The 14,789-nt window shown below is 43.2% G+C and overlaps 1 protein-coding gene across 3 annotated transcripts in view; it reads right to left on the bottom strand.

The window, feature by feature from the left end:
• Nucleotides 1-14,789, bottom strand: part of GNB1 (G protein subunit beta 1) — a 93,731-nt gene that overhangs the window by 48,171 nt on the left and 30,771 nt on the right. The window lies entirely within an intron of this gene.

Here is a 14,789-nt window from a genome sequence, read left to right as displayed (position 1 = left end):
ATCAAGTGATTAAATGTAGTATTACCAATAATGGAACAAACCAAGATTAGGGATCTCATGATATGATAAAATGAGAAGTACAGGTCACCTATGGGGCATTTTTGTCAAAAGTATTTTGCCTGTATCCAATCATGAGGAAATAATTTATAAAAATCCAGAATGTGAGATATTACAATTAATTGACCTGAACTCTTCAAAACTGTCAACGTTAACGACAGAAAAAAGGGGGGAAGAGGGCTTCCCTGGTGGCGCAGTGGTTGAGAATCTGCCTGCTAATGCAGGGGACACGGGTTCGAGCCCTGGTCTGGGAGGATTCCACATGCCGCGGAGCAATTGGGTCCGTGAGCCGCAACTACTGAGCCTGCGCGTCTGGAGCCTGTGCTCCGCAACAAGAGAGGCCGCGATAGTGAGAGGCCCGTGCACCGCGATGAAGAGTGGCCCCCACTTGCCACAACTAGAGAAAGGCCTCGCACAGAAACAAAGACCCAACACGGCAAAAATAAATAAATTAATTAATAAACTCCTACCCCCAACATCTTAAAAAAAAAAAAAAAAGGTGGGAAGACTGCTCAAGATGTAGTGACCCTCAGGAGACAAGATAACAAAATGTGCAACTCATGAACTTGATTAAACCCTGAATTTGAATAAAGGGCATGAAGACATTCTGAAGAAAACTGAAGAAATCTAAATGTGGACTTGGATTACGCATTAGTGAATCAATGTTAAGATTTGGGGTATCACGAAACTACTGTGGATATGTAAAAGAACATCTTTGTTCTTGGGACCGGCTGGAGTTGTAAAGAATAAAGTATCATGACACAACAATCAAATGGTTCACCAAAAAAGCAGAGAGAGAGAGAATGTTACAAATTACCGAAACTTGGTGAAAGGTACAGAATGTTCACTGACCTATTCTGTCAACTTTCTGTAGCTTCAAAAGTTATTCAAAATTAAAAGCTGGGGAAGGGAAATACTATGGCCAACCAAAGGCAAATATAGATTTAAAAATATGCCCTTGCAGTGATCAAACGAAAGATGGGATGACTTGAAGATAAAGTCAGAGAAAATAACTTATTTTATAACTATTATTTTGACTTTTCCACTGACCAATACAGTAAGAAAAAGCTTTAGTAGCTGGAAAACTTGGTACAACCTCAAGATTTAATGACTCAATCAATGCATTTTAATTTTTAAGAGTGTACTTTTAAAGAAAGATGAATTAACATTTACCTTTTAATTTTTCATATTTAATTAATTTTTATTCATTTTAACAGTGTTCTAAGTGTTATTTTTCTCAGGCTGGCTAGAGGTGTATCAATGATTTTTCCAAAGGACCAATTTTCAGTTTCACTGATTTTTCCTACTGTATTTCTGCTTTCAGTTTCACAAAATTCTGCTCTTACTGTCATTATTTTCTTCCTTGTGCTTGTTTTGAAATCAATGTGCTCTTCTTTTAGTTTCTTAAGGTGGAAGCTTAGATTGGTGAGACCTTTTCTGTTTTCTGCAGTAAGCATTTAATTCTACAGGTTTCCCTATAAGCACGGCTTTCACTATGCCCCACAAATGTTGGTATGTTTTGTTTTCACTTTCATTCACATTAAACTTTTCAGGTTTCCCTTATGATGTCATCTTTAACTGTCAACTACCTGGGGGCTTCGCAGACGCGTTCTGTTCTCTAACTCCTGCAGTCACAGCTACTGTCTAGTCCCTGACAGCTCCAACTGCTGGGCCCTCCTCAAGTCTGGCTTCCATTGATTCCTTTCTCTCTTAACAACAGATCACTTTCTGTGTATCACATATAATTTTTCACTGTGCACCAGAGAAAAGCAACAGAAACCAAAGTAAGCAGTATCTATGCCCACGGACGGGACACCCCTTCTTCTGTGGGGCCATCAGTAGGGAAAGTCAAGTCACTCATCTTCAGCTGAGTTGCACACAGGTTTTGTAATCCTCAGCACGCCACAGCCTTCAAATTTCTTCAACAGTAAACTGCCTTCACCTTCACGACACTAGAATACTGTTCTCAAAAATTATTGGCCAAAGAAAAAATATACCCCTCTGAAACCCGCTGCAAGCCGGAAGTGAGGGAGAAAAGCAAGTCATCCAACTTCTGCTCAAAATTCAGATTCACATGAAGATGAAAACAAATGTGCAGGCTGCCTCAGTTTGAGGATGAGCCTTCAACTTTATTTTGGCAGAAAGGTGGGTGTTTGCTAAACTGAAAAAAACCCCAAAACCCCCCCAACATGCTGCGATAGAATATATAAGGACTCCCCCAAAGTTAACGTTCTGCCTCACACGGTACACACAGTCTTTGTCCCACAGCCACAAAGGCTCCATTAACCCCATTTCCTAGGAGGCTGGGGCTCTGCCTGGCTTCCACTCGTGTGTCCAGAGGTTCCTTAATGAGTATCTTCAGGTGCTACGTTGGATGTTCTGTACACAGGTTGGACTTGCCTGTAGAACACTGCCAGCCACATTCCCGGCATCATACCACACAGTGATTTCATTACAGTGACACATCAAGAACCTCATGTCTGCACCACCTCCTTCTCATGCACTGTCAAAGTGAAAGAACACACTGGGGTTGCAGTTCCCACCACCACAGGTTGGGCACCAGCTCTGCAGGAGGTGCACCAGGGGCAGGGGAGGCGCAGGGACACCTGTGATGTTCCTGCCTAAAGCACTTTCGGCTAACCCTAGCTGCTGAATAATAAGTTTCTAACCATGCTCAGTTTTTTTTTTTAATTAGTTAGTTTATTTTTGGCTGTGTTGGGTCTTCATTGCTGCATGTGGGCTTTCTCTAGTTGCGGCGAGCAGGGGCTACTCTTCGTTGCAGTGCATGGGCTTCCCATTGAAGTGGCTTCTCTTGTTGCGGGGCACAGGCTCTAGGCGCATGGGCTTCAGTAGCTGTGCCTCGCAGGCTCTAGAGCGCAGGCTCAGTAGTTGTGGTGCACGGGCTTAGTTGCTCCGCGGTATGTGGGGTCTTTCCCAGACCAGGGCTCTAACCCATGTCCCCTACATTGGCAGGTGGAGTCTTTTTTTTTTTTTTTTTTTTTTTTGCGGTACACGGGCCTCTCACTGTTGTGGCCTCTCCCGTGGCGGAGCACAGGCTCCGGACACGCAGGCTCAGCGGCTATGGCTCACGGGCCCAGCCGCTCCGCAGCATGTGGGATCCTCCTGGACCGGGTCATGGACCCGTGTCCCCCACACCGGCAGGCGGACCCTCAACCACTGCGCCACCAGGGAAGCCCTCAATTGTTTTTTAAATTATCCTGTATTCTCTTGTGTTCATTAAAAGCTTAAAAAACACACACACTTCACTGTGGTTTCCATATGAGACAGTAAATCTTTGGGGGAAAAGTTATGAGGGAAACGACTTGGTTTTTGCAGAAGGGTGGTTAACTATGCGATATGACTTGCGAAGAGTTCCAACTGGGAATGTAAATTGATACAGCCACTATGGAGAACAGTATGGAGGTTCCTTAAAAAAGTAAAAACAAAATTACCACCTGACCCAGCAATCCCAACACTGGGCATATATACCCAGAGAAAACCATAATTCAAAAAGACACATGCGAGCTTCCCTGGTGGCACAGTGGTTGAGAATCCACCTGCCAATGCAGGGGACACGGGTTCGATCCCTGGTCCAGGAAGACCCCAGATGCCGCGGAGCAACTGAGCCCGTGCGCCACAACTACTGAAGCCCACGTCCCTAGAGCTCGTGCTCCACAACGAGAGAAGCCACTGCGATGAGAAAAGCCAGCACACTGCAATGAAGAGAAGCCCCTGCTCGCAGCAACTAGAGAAAGCCCGCGCGCAGCAACGAAGACCCAACACAGCCAAAAATGAATAAATAAAATAAATAAATTTATTAAAAAGAAAAAAAGACACATGCACCCCAATATTCACTGCAGCACTATTTACAATAGCCAGGTCATGGAAGAAACCTAAATGTCCATGAACAGAGGAATGGATAAAGAAGAAATGGTACGTATATACAATGGAATATTACTCAAACATAAAAAGGAACGAAATTGGGTCATTTGCAAAGACGTGGATGGATCTAGAGACTGTCATACAGAGTGAAGTAAGTCAGAAAGAGTAAAACAAATATCGTATATTAACGCATATATGTGGCACCTAGAAAAATGGTACAGATGAACCGGTTTGCAGGGCAGAAGTTGAGACACAGATGTAGAGAACAAACGTATGGACACCACGGGGGAAAGTGGCGGGGGTGGTGGTGGTGGGATGAATTGGGAGATTGGGATTGACATGTATACACTAATATGTATAAAATGGATAACTAATAAGAACCTGCTGTATAAAAATATAAAATTAAATTTTAAAAAAAAGCTCCAACTTTCCCCCCAACTTTCGTTTGCCTAGGAGAATAGCTCAAATTTTGCAATAAAAAACTAACTTTACTATCAAGCACAGCAGTAACTGCTGAACATTTGGCATGTTTTGGGGGAAAGAAGTATGGAAATACAGCCAGGGATACATCAATATGGGAAAATGGATAGAAGCAGCAATACGCTCAGAGCACTGTAAATCCAATACAGAAACAGGAGGCACAACCATGACACTGCCAGTCTCCTCCCAGGGCTGCCTATATGTCCAGACTGAAACGATGTGCCAAGCGCCCAGCACAATGACTGAAGAGACACTAAAATCAAGCTACATGTTTCAGAACTCCAGAAGCAAAAGTAAGATCCTTCCAGATGGAAACAATTGGTGGCATAGAAAGGATCAAGAATCAACAGCTCTGAATTCCCAACAGCAACACTGGAAACTGGGAGAAATCAGAGGAATGTCCTGGACTAATTCCAAGCAAGAACTGTATACTCAAAATTATCAATCCTAAGGTCAGAATAAAGACATACAAAGTCTAGGAAGCTACTAAAGGATATTTTCCCCCAAAAGGGGAAGAAACGAGGAAGACATCACATCTGGAACTCGGGAGATACAGAGGAGACATGATTTCCTTCTCTTTCTTTTCTGGACCTTAGATTCGGTGGTTAATGCACTCTTTGATACAGTAATGTTATTCGGATACAGTGACCATCCCAGAAGGTCTGACCCACATGGCACTGACGTGTGTTAACAGGCGCTGCTCTGAGCACTGTGCCTACTGCCCCTCTAAGGCCCACAGCAACTTAATGAGCAAGCCTTAGGAGTGTACCCACCACGTTACGGACAGCTAAACTGATAGAGCCTAAGACCCCAAACTAGATTTTAAACATGTAGCTGGAAAAAAGACATAGGTCAAATTATTGCTAACCAACCCTAAACTGCATCAGGTACTCACTACATGCCGAATGCTATGCTGCTAAGTGCTTTATACACATCGTATGATTAACTCCTCAATAACCCAGCGAGTACATACTGTTATCATCATTCCTTGTCATTTCAATTCTGTAAAATTACAGAAAAGATATAGCTCAGGCAGAGAAAGGTCGTAACTAACTCAAAGTTGAACAAAGAGCAAGAGGCACAGTTAGCATTACACCCAGTGAAGGGACTCAAGCCCAGGGGTTTAGTGGGCACTAACCTTACTGTCATTTTAACATAATAAGTCGGTGCACATTTTTTAAAAAGAAAGAGAAGCAGATACAGAAACTACATTTGTCCCTTTGCTCAGAATGTCCTTTGGCCTCTCTTCCCCTCTGCCAGGAAACAGCACTCAACCTTAGAGACAGAGCTTTAGTGCACCTTCCCGACTGGCCCCTGCCCAACTGCCCGGCCTCGCTCCTGTTCGCTGACCCACTGCCACGTTCCCGTCCCACTGGGCCGTAAGCAGGCATTGCGCCTGCCTTCGTTGCCGCTTTGGACACTTTGCTTGGAGTGCAGGGGTCTGTCACCTCAGAGGCCACCTTCCCTAAGAGCTGCCCCCATCGGTCCTCCTCCAAACCCTGGTCTGGGGATGGTCCCCTGGCTCCCACTCACCCCAGTCAGAGCTGACCACACCAAGGACAGGCACCCAGCTCAAGTCAGACCAAACAAACTGTATCCCCCAATAATGTGGAAACTGAGACTGAGAGTGCAGGGGGCTCTCTGGGGCTGGAAGTGGGACATGAACTGGAGAGCCGTGGCAGGCCACCCTCCACAGCGTAGACGGAGCAGCAGAAAGAAGAGCGGCACAGGTGCCCAAGAGGGGCACGCTCCCCACTGTTCCCGGCCCTTCCCAGGGCCTCTGCATTCCAGTCTTATCATTAATTCTTGTTTTTTCTTTTTTTTTAATGTTTGAATTTTATTTTTTTATAGAGCAGGTTCTTATTAGTTATCAATTTTATACATATTGGTGTATACATGTCAATCCCAATCTCCCAATTCATCCCACCACCACCACCACCACCCCGCTTTCCCCCCTCGGTATCCATATGTTTGTTCTCTACATCTGTGTCTCTATTTCTGCCTTGCAAACCGGTTCGTCTGCACCATTTTTCTAGGTTCCACATATATGCGTTAATATACGGTATTTGTTTTTCTCTTTCGGACTTACTTCACTCTGCATGACACTCTCTAGGTCCATCCACGTCTCTACATCTTCTTGTTTTTTCTTAATCTGGAGCTTCAGTTGGTTGGTTTCTTGCAACCAAATAACTCTACTAAAGCTACCTGTATATCATACCTATGCCAGCACCAAGCATCCATTCCCTAAGTGCTTGCAAATAAGTCCGTGACCTCCTCAGTATAGGGCTTCACCAACAGTCTCTGCGAGAGGACCCCCAAATTCCCATCTGTCTTATCTTCCAAGCCCGAACCCTTAGCCTCCAGGTACACACCCTTTGCCTCCCACCTGGGGGATGGCAGCAACAGACCCTTACTCCCCTTACCTGACTGTATGAGCAACACCTGACGTGCCAATCACCTCCTCCTCCTCGAACGCCGGGTGAGGGGACACCATCCTTTTGCTGTCCTGTCCCCCATCTCCTTGCTACGCCCTTTCCTGACTGCAGCCCGATCCCTAGAATCCTGGCAGTGCAGTGCTCTAAGGGCTCAATCCCCTATCACAGTAACAGGCTTTCCTTTCCAAACCCACTGACGGTGGATTCACCGCCCACTTCCGGCACAGAAAACCCCCTCCCCCCAAGCTGCCACTCAATCCTACCCATCCCCCCGTCTCACCCCCTGGACTCCACGCCCACTGCCCGGGCCTTTGCCTAGCCTGCTATTAACTTGCTTCCCCAGTCACCTCTTTCCCTCTCCAGCCACCCTATACACCACTCACTGCCCGATTTATCTTTCTGAAGGGCAGCTCTTGACATCTGGCTCCAGTCTTCACGTGCTCCTCCTACACAAGAAAATCCAACTTTTTGAGCCTGGCCTAGTCTAAAGCCCTTGTACCTTACCCAGCATACTTCCAGGCACCCTCCCCCAGGATTCTGATTCATCGAGTCTGAGGATGGCCTAATACACGTACACAAATGCTGCGGGTGAACTTGGGGCTCTCCGCCCGATGTGGACCAAGATCCTGACCACCAGTCCCTTACAGAGAAATCCGAGAAACACTGATGTATTCTTGCCTTGAAGAGTTAGAGACAACTTTTAAAAAGTAATATATTTCCCCCCAGTCAGGAAAAAGGACATGCTTCCAAAACTTACCAGCTGAAGACATGAGCATTGTATTTCCTGTAAAAACTGCAAAACAGAAGGCACTCTGAATTGAAGTGTCTCTGTCACTCATACTCTAAAGCGTCTGTGATTTATGATGGGAACGGGAATGAAGCAAGAACCACAGACACCCTGTGCCTTCAGACCATTCGGAATCCGGCAGCGCTCTTCTTTACTGTGAAGCTCAGCTGAGGTCTGTGTTTATTATGTGGTCTCTGTTAGAAAAGCATTTCGTGAACCTGTTCCTGTGCCATACACCAGTTTTGGCCAGACTAAAGCCAAGCAGGAATATTTACAGGCATACTTTGTTTTACTGCACTTCAGAGATACTGCGTTTTTTACAGACTGAAGAGTTGTGACAGCCCCGTGTTGAGCAAGTCCATCAGCGCCGTTTTTCCAACAGCATTTACTCACTTTGTGTCTCTACGTCCCATTCTGGTAATTCCTGAAATATTTCCAACTTCTTAATTATTATTATATTTGTTACGGCGTTACTACCTAATGTTACTGTTATAACTCACTGAAGGATCCAACAATGATTAGCACTCTTTAGCAATAAAGTACCTTCAATTTAAGGTCTGTATGTTTTTTTAGACATAATGCTATTGCACACTTAGCAGACTACAATATAGCGTAAACACAACTTTTATACGCACTGGGAAACCACCAAAAACGTCATGTGATTTGTTTTATTGCAATACTCGCTTAACTGTGGTAGCAGAACCGAACCGGCAGTATCCCCAAGTATGCCAGTACTTCCAGTTTGAAAACATATAGCCATGCTATGCAACAGCACTAAAATAGGATGAACGTTTTAAATTGTTTATACAACATTTAACAATAACTGGTCTTGATACCTGGGCTCACGTCTGTGAGCCTTCACTCATGCACCCATCACGCCTGTCTCGTGCCAGGCACTGACCCAGGGGCTCCACACACTGACTTGTCCTTGCCACTCAAGTTCCTCACCTGCTTAAACTAAACACTGATAAACGCAGCCACGTCTTCTCTCTCTCTGGATGTGCCAGGCCAAATTAACTTTGTTTTCTCCATTCCTGGATTTTTACTCCAATTGCTATCCCTCTCTTAAAGGAAACCTTTTTGGTACAAAAAAGCCCAGTCATCAAAAAAGGGGTGAGAAGGGGGACCACAGTAAAGAAGCAGAAACACAACAAAGAAACGGGCATCAAAAATCTGTTTGGAGGACTTCCCTGGTGGTGCAGTGGCTAGGAATCCACCTGCCAATGCAGGGGACACGGGTTCGATCCCTGGTCTGGGAAGATCCCACGAAGCAACTAAGCCCGTGCGCCACAACTACTGAGCCTGTGCTCTAGAGCCCGTGAGCCACAACTACTGAGCCCACATGCCACAACTACTGAAGCCCGTGCACCTAGAGCCCGTGCTGCACAACAAGAGAAGCCACCGCGCCACAGCAAGGAATGGCCCCCACTCAACACAACTAGAAAAAGCCCACACGCAGCAACGAAGACCCAATGCAGCCAAAAAGAAAAATAAATAAACAAAAATCTGTTTGAAGGAGGATCTATATGTATCATTTTGGTCCCAGACTTTCCTTCCTAGTTAAGCTTTAAGCAAGTGAATGCTCAAGATAAAATTCCATGATCAAACAATCATTAGTCATAGGAATTCACCAAGAAGCTTACTGAATACAAGAAAACCAAGCTTATAAGCTTATAACCAAGCTTTGGTTATTATAATAACCAAAGTTCCATCCAAGTTATTCATTAATTAGCCATGATTAAAAAGTAAATGGGAGAGAGGAACCAAGATGGCAGAGCAGAAGGACGTGCTCTCACTCCCTCTTGCGAGAACACCAGAATCACCACTAGCTGCTGGACAGTCATCGACAGGAAGACACTGGAACTCACCAAAAAAGATACCCCACATCCAAAGACAAAGGAAAAGCCACAGTGAGACGGTAGGAGGGGCGCAATCACGGTAAAAATCAAATCCCATAACCGCTGGGTGGGTGACTCACAGACTGGAGAACACTTATACCACAGAAGTCCACCCACTGGAGTGAAGGTTCTGAGCCCCACGTCAGGCTTCCCAACCTGGGGGTCCGGCAACAGGAGGAGGAAGTCCTAGACAATCAGACTTTGAAGCCTAGTGGGAACTGACTGCAGGACTTCGACAGGACTGGGGGAAACAAGAGACTCCACTCTTGGAGGGCACACACAAAGTAGTGTGCGCATGGGGACCCAGGGGAAGGAGCAGTGACCCCAGAGGAGACTGAACCAGACCTACCTGCTAGTGTTGGAGGGTCTCCTGCAGAGGCAGGGGATGGCTGTGGCTCACTGTGGGGACAAGGACACTGGCAGCAGAAGTTCTGGGAAGTACTCCTTGGCGTGAGCCCTCCCAGAGTCTGTTATTAGCCCCACCAAAGAGCCTGGTAGGCGCCAGTGTTGGTTCGCCTCAGGCCAAACAACCAACAGGGAGGGAACCCAGCCCCACCCATAAACAGTCAAGTGGATTAAAGTTTTACTGAGCTCTGCCCACCAAAGCAACAGTCAGCTCTAGCCACCACCAGTCCCTCCCATCAGGAAACTTACACAAGCCTCTTAGGTAGCCTCATCCACCAGAGGGCAGACAGCAGAAAGAAGAACTACAGTCCTGCAGCCTGTGGAACGAAAACCACATTCACAGAAAGATAGACAAGACGAAAAGGCAGAGGGCTATGTACCAGATGAAGGAACAAGATAAAACCCCAGAAAGACAACTAAATGAAGTGGAGATAGGCAACTTTCCAGAAAAAGAATTCAGAATAATGAGAGTGAACATGATCCAGGACCTGGGAAAAAGAATGGAGGCAAAGGTCGAGAAGATGCAAGAAATCTTTAACAAAGACCGAGAAGAATTAAAGAACAAACAAACAGAGATGAACAGTACAATAACTGAAACGAAAACTACACTAGAGGAATCAATAGCAGAATAACTGAGGCAGAAGAACGGATAAGTGACCTGGAAGACAGAATGGTGGAATCACTGCTGTAGAACAGAATAAAGAAAACAGAATGAAAAGAAATGAAGGCAGCCTAAGAGACCTCTGGGACAACATTAAACGCAACAGCATTTGCATTAGAGGGGTCCCAGAAGGAGAAGAGGGAGAGAAAGGACCAGAGAAAATATCTGAAGAGATTATAGTCAAAAACTTCCAACATGGGAAAGGAAATAGCCACCCAAGTCCAGGAAGCACAGAAAGTCCCATACAGGACAAACCCAAGGAGAAACACACCAAGACACATACTAATCAAATTGGCAAAAATTAAAAACAAATAAAAATTATTGAAAGTAGCAAGGGAAAAATGACAAATAACATACAAGGGAACCCCCATAAGTTAACAGCTGATTTCTCAGCAGAAACTCTACAAACCAGAAGGGAGTGGCATGATATACTTAAAGTGATGAAAGGGAAGAACCTACAACCAAGATTACTCTACCCAGCAAGGATCTCATTCAGATTCGTGGAGAAATCAAAAGCTTTAGAGACAAGCAAAAGCTAAGAGAATTCAGCACCACCAAACCAGCTCTACAACAAATGCTAAAGGAACTTCTCTAAGTGGGAAACACAAGAGAAGAAAAGGACCTACAAAAACAAACCCCCCAAAATGAAGAAAATGGTAATAGGAACATACATATCGATAATTACCTTAAATGTGAATGGATTAAATGCTCCAACCAAAAGACACAGGCTTGCTGAATGGACACAAAAACAAGACCCAGATATATGCTGTCTAAAAGAGAACCACGTCAGAACTAGGGACACATACAGACTGAAAAGTGAGGGGATGGTAAAGATATTCCATGCAAATGGAAATCAAAAGAAAGCTGGAGTAGCAGTACTCATATCAGATAAAATAGACTTTAAAATAAAGAATGTTACAAGAGACAAAGAAGAACACTACATAATGATCAAGAGATCAATCCAAGAAGATATAACAATTATAAATATATATGCACCCAGGGGCTTCCCTGGTGGCGCAGTGGTTGAGAGTCCACCTGCTGATGCAGGGGACACGGGTTCGTGCCCCGGTCAGGGAGGATCCCACATGCCGCGGAGCGGCTGGGCCCGTGAGCAATGGCCACTGAGCCTGCGCGTCCGGAGCCTGTGCTCCGCAACGGGAGAGGCCCGTGTACCGCAAAAAAAAAAAAAATATATATATATATATATATGCACCCAACATAGGAGCACCTCAATACATAAGGCAACTGCTAACAGCTATGAAATAGGAAATCAACAGTAACACAATAATAGTGGGGGACTTTAACACCTCACTTACACCAATGGACAGGTCATCCAAACAGAAAATTAATAAGGAAACACAAGCTTTATATGATACAATAGACCAGAAAGATTTATTTGATATTTAAAGGACATTCCATCCAAAAACAGATTACACGTTCTTCTCAAGTGTGCATGGAACATTCTTCTGCAGGATAGATCACATCTTGGGTCACAAATCAAGTCTCAGTAAATTTAAGAAAACTGAAATCATATCAAGCATCTTTTCTGACCACAACGCTATGAGATTAGAAATCAATTACAGGGGAAAAAATGTAAAAAACACAAACACATGGAGGCTAAACAATACATTACTAAATAACCAAGAGATCACTGAAGAAATCAAAGAGGAAATCAAAAAATACCTAGAGACAAATGACAATGAAAACATGACGACCCAAAACCTATGGGATGCAGCAAAAGCAGTTCTAAGAGGGAAGTTTATAGCTATACAAGCCTACCTCAAGAAATAAGAAAAAACTCAAATAAACAATCTAAGGTTACACCTAAAGGAACTAGAGAAAGAACAAACAAAACCCAAAGTTAGCAGAAGGAAAGAAATCATAAAGATCACAGCAGAAATAAATGAAACAGAAACAAAGAAAACAATAGCAAAGATCAATAAAACTAAAAGCTGGTTCTTTGAGAAGATAAACAAAATTGATAAACCATTAGCCAGACTCATCAAGAAAAGGAGGGAGAGGACTCAAATCAATAAAATTAGAAATGAAAAAGGAGAAGTTACAGCAGACACCGCAGAAACACAAAGCATCCTAAGAGACTATACTACAAGCAACTCTATGCCAATAAAATGGACAACCTGGAAGAAATGGACAAATTCTTACAAAGGTATAACCTTCCAAGACTGAACCAGGAAGAAACAGAAAATATGAACAGACCAATCACAAGTAATGAAATTGAAACTGTGATTAAAAATCTTCCAACAAACAGAAGTCCAGGACCAGATGGCTTCACAGGTGAATGCTATCAAACATTTAGAGAAGAGCTAACACCCATCCTTCTCAAACTCTTCCAAAAAATTGCAGAGGAAGGAACACTCCCAAACTCATTCTATGAGGCCCCTTTCACCTTGATACCAAAACCAGACAAAGATACTACAAAAAAAAGAAAATTACAGACCAATATCACTGATGAATATAGATGCAAAAATCCTCAACAAAATATTAGCAAACAGAATCCAACAACACATTAAAAGGATCATACACCATGATCAAGTGGGATTTATCCCAGGGATGCAAGGATTCTTCAATATACACAAATCAATCAATGTGATACAGCATATTAACAAATTGAAAAAGAAAAACCATATGATCATCTCAATAGATGCAGAAAAAGCTTCTGACAAAATTCAACACCTATTTATGATAAAAACTCTCCAGAAAGTGGGCATAGAGGGAACCTACCTCAACATAATAAAGGCCATATATGACAAACCCACAGCAAACATCATTCTCAATGGTGAAAAACTGAAAGCATTTCCTCTAAGATCACGAACAAGACAAGGATGTCCACTCTCGCCACTATTATTCAACGTAGTTTTGGAAGGAAGTCCTAGCCACGGCAATCAGAGAAGAAAAAGAAGTAAAAGGAATACAAATTGGAAAAGAAGAAGTAAAACTGTCACTGTTTGCAAATGACATGATACTATACATAGAGAATCCTAAAAATGCTACCAGAAAACTACTAGAGCTAAGCAATGAATTTGGTAAAGTTGCAGGATACAAAATTAATGCATAGAAATCTCTTGCATTCCTGTACACTAATGATGAAAAATCTGAAAGAGAAATTAAGGAAACACTCCCATTTACCACTGCAACGAAAAGAATAAAATACCTAGGAATAAACCTACCTAGGGAGACAAAAGACCTGTATGCAGAAAACTATAAGACACTGATGAAAGAAATTAAAGATGATACCAACAGATGGAGAGATATACCATGTTCTTGGATTGGAAGAATCAATAGTGTGAAAATGACTATACTACCCAAAGCAATCTACAGATTCAATGCAATCCCTATCAAACTACCAATGGCATTTTTTACAGAGCTAGAACAAATAATCTTAAAATTTGTATGGAGACACAAAAGACCCCGAATAGCCAAAGCAGTCTTGAGGGAAAAAAACGGAGCTGGAGGAATCAGACTCCCTGACTTCAGACTTTACTACAAAGCTACAGTAATCAAGATAATATAGCCCTGGCACAAAAACAGAAACATAGATCAATGGAACAAGATAGAAAGCCCAGAGATAAACCCACACACCTATGGTCAACTAATCTATGACAAAGGAGGCAAGGATATACAATGGAGAAAAGACAGTCCCTTCAATAAGTGGTGCTGGGAAAACTGGACAGCTACATGTAAAAGAATGGAATTAGAACACTCCCTAACACCATACACAAAAATAAACTCAAAATGGATTCGAGACCTAAATGTAAGACTGAGCACTATAAAACCCTTAGAGGAAAACATAGGAAGAACACTCTTTGACATAAATCACAGCAGGATCTTTTTTGATCCGCCTCCTAGAGTAATGGGAATAAAAACAAAAATAAACAAATGGGACCTAATGAGACTTAAAAGCTTTTGCACAGCAAAGGAAACCATAAACAAGATGAAAACACAACCCTCAGAATGGGAGAAAATATTTGCATACAAATCAACGGACAAAAGATTAATCTCCAAAATATATAAACAGCTCATGCAGCTCAATATTAAAGAAACAAACAACCCAATCCAAAAATGGGCAGAATACATAAATAGACATTTCTCCAAAGAAGACATACAGATGGCCAAGAAGCACATGAAAAGGTGCTCAACATCACTAATTATTAGAGAAATGAAAA

The sequence above is a fragment of the Mesoplodon bidens genome, assembly GCF_964165515.1.
Source record: "Mesoplodon bidens genome assembly, chromosome: 2".
Classification (NCBI taxonomy): Eukaryota; Metazoa; Chordata; class Mammalia; order Artiodactyla; family Ziphiidae; genus Mesoplodon; species Mesoplodon bidens.
Note: the sequence above shows the minus strand (reverse complement) of the source record. Positions and strands in the feature narration are given on the sequence as shown.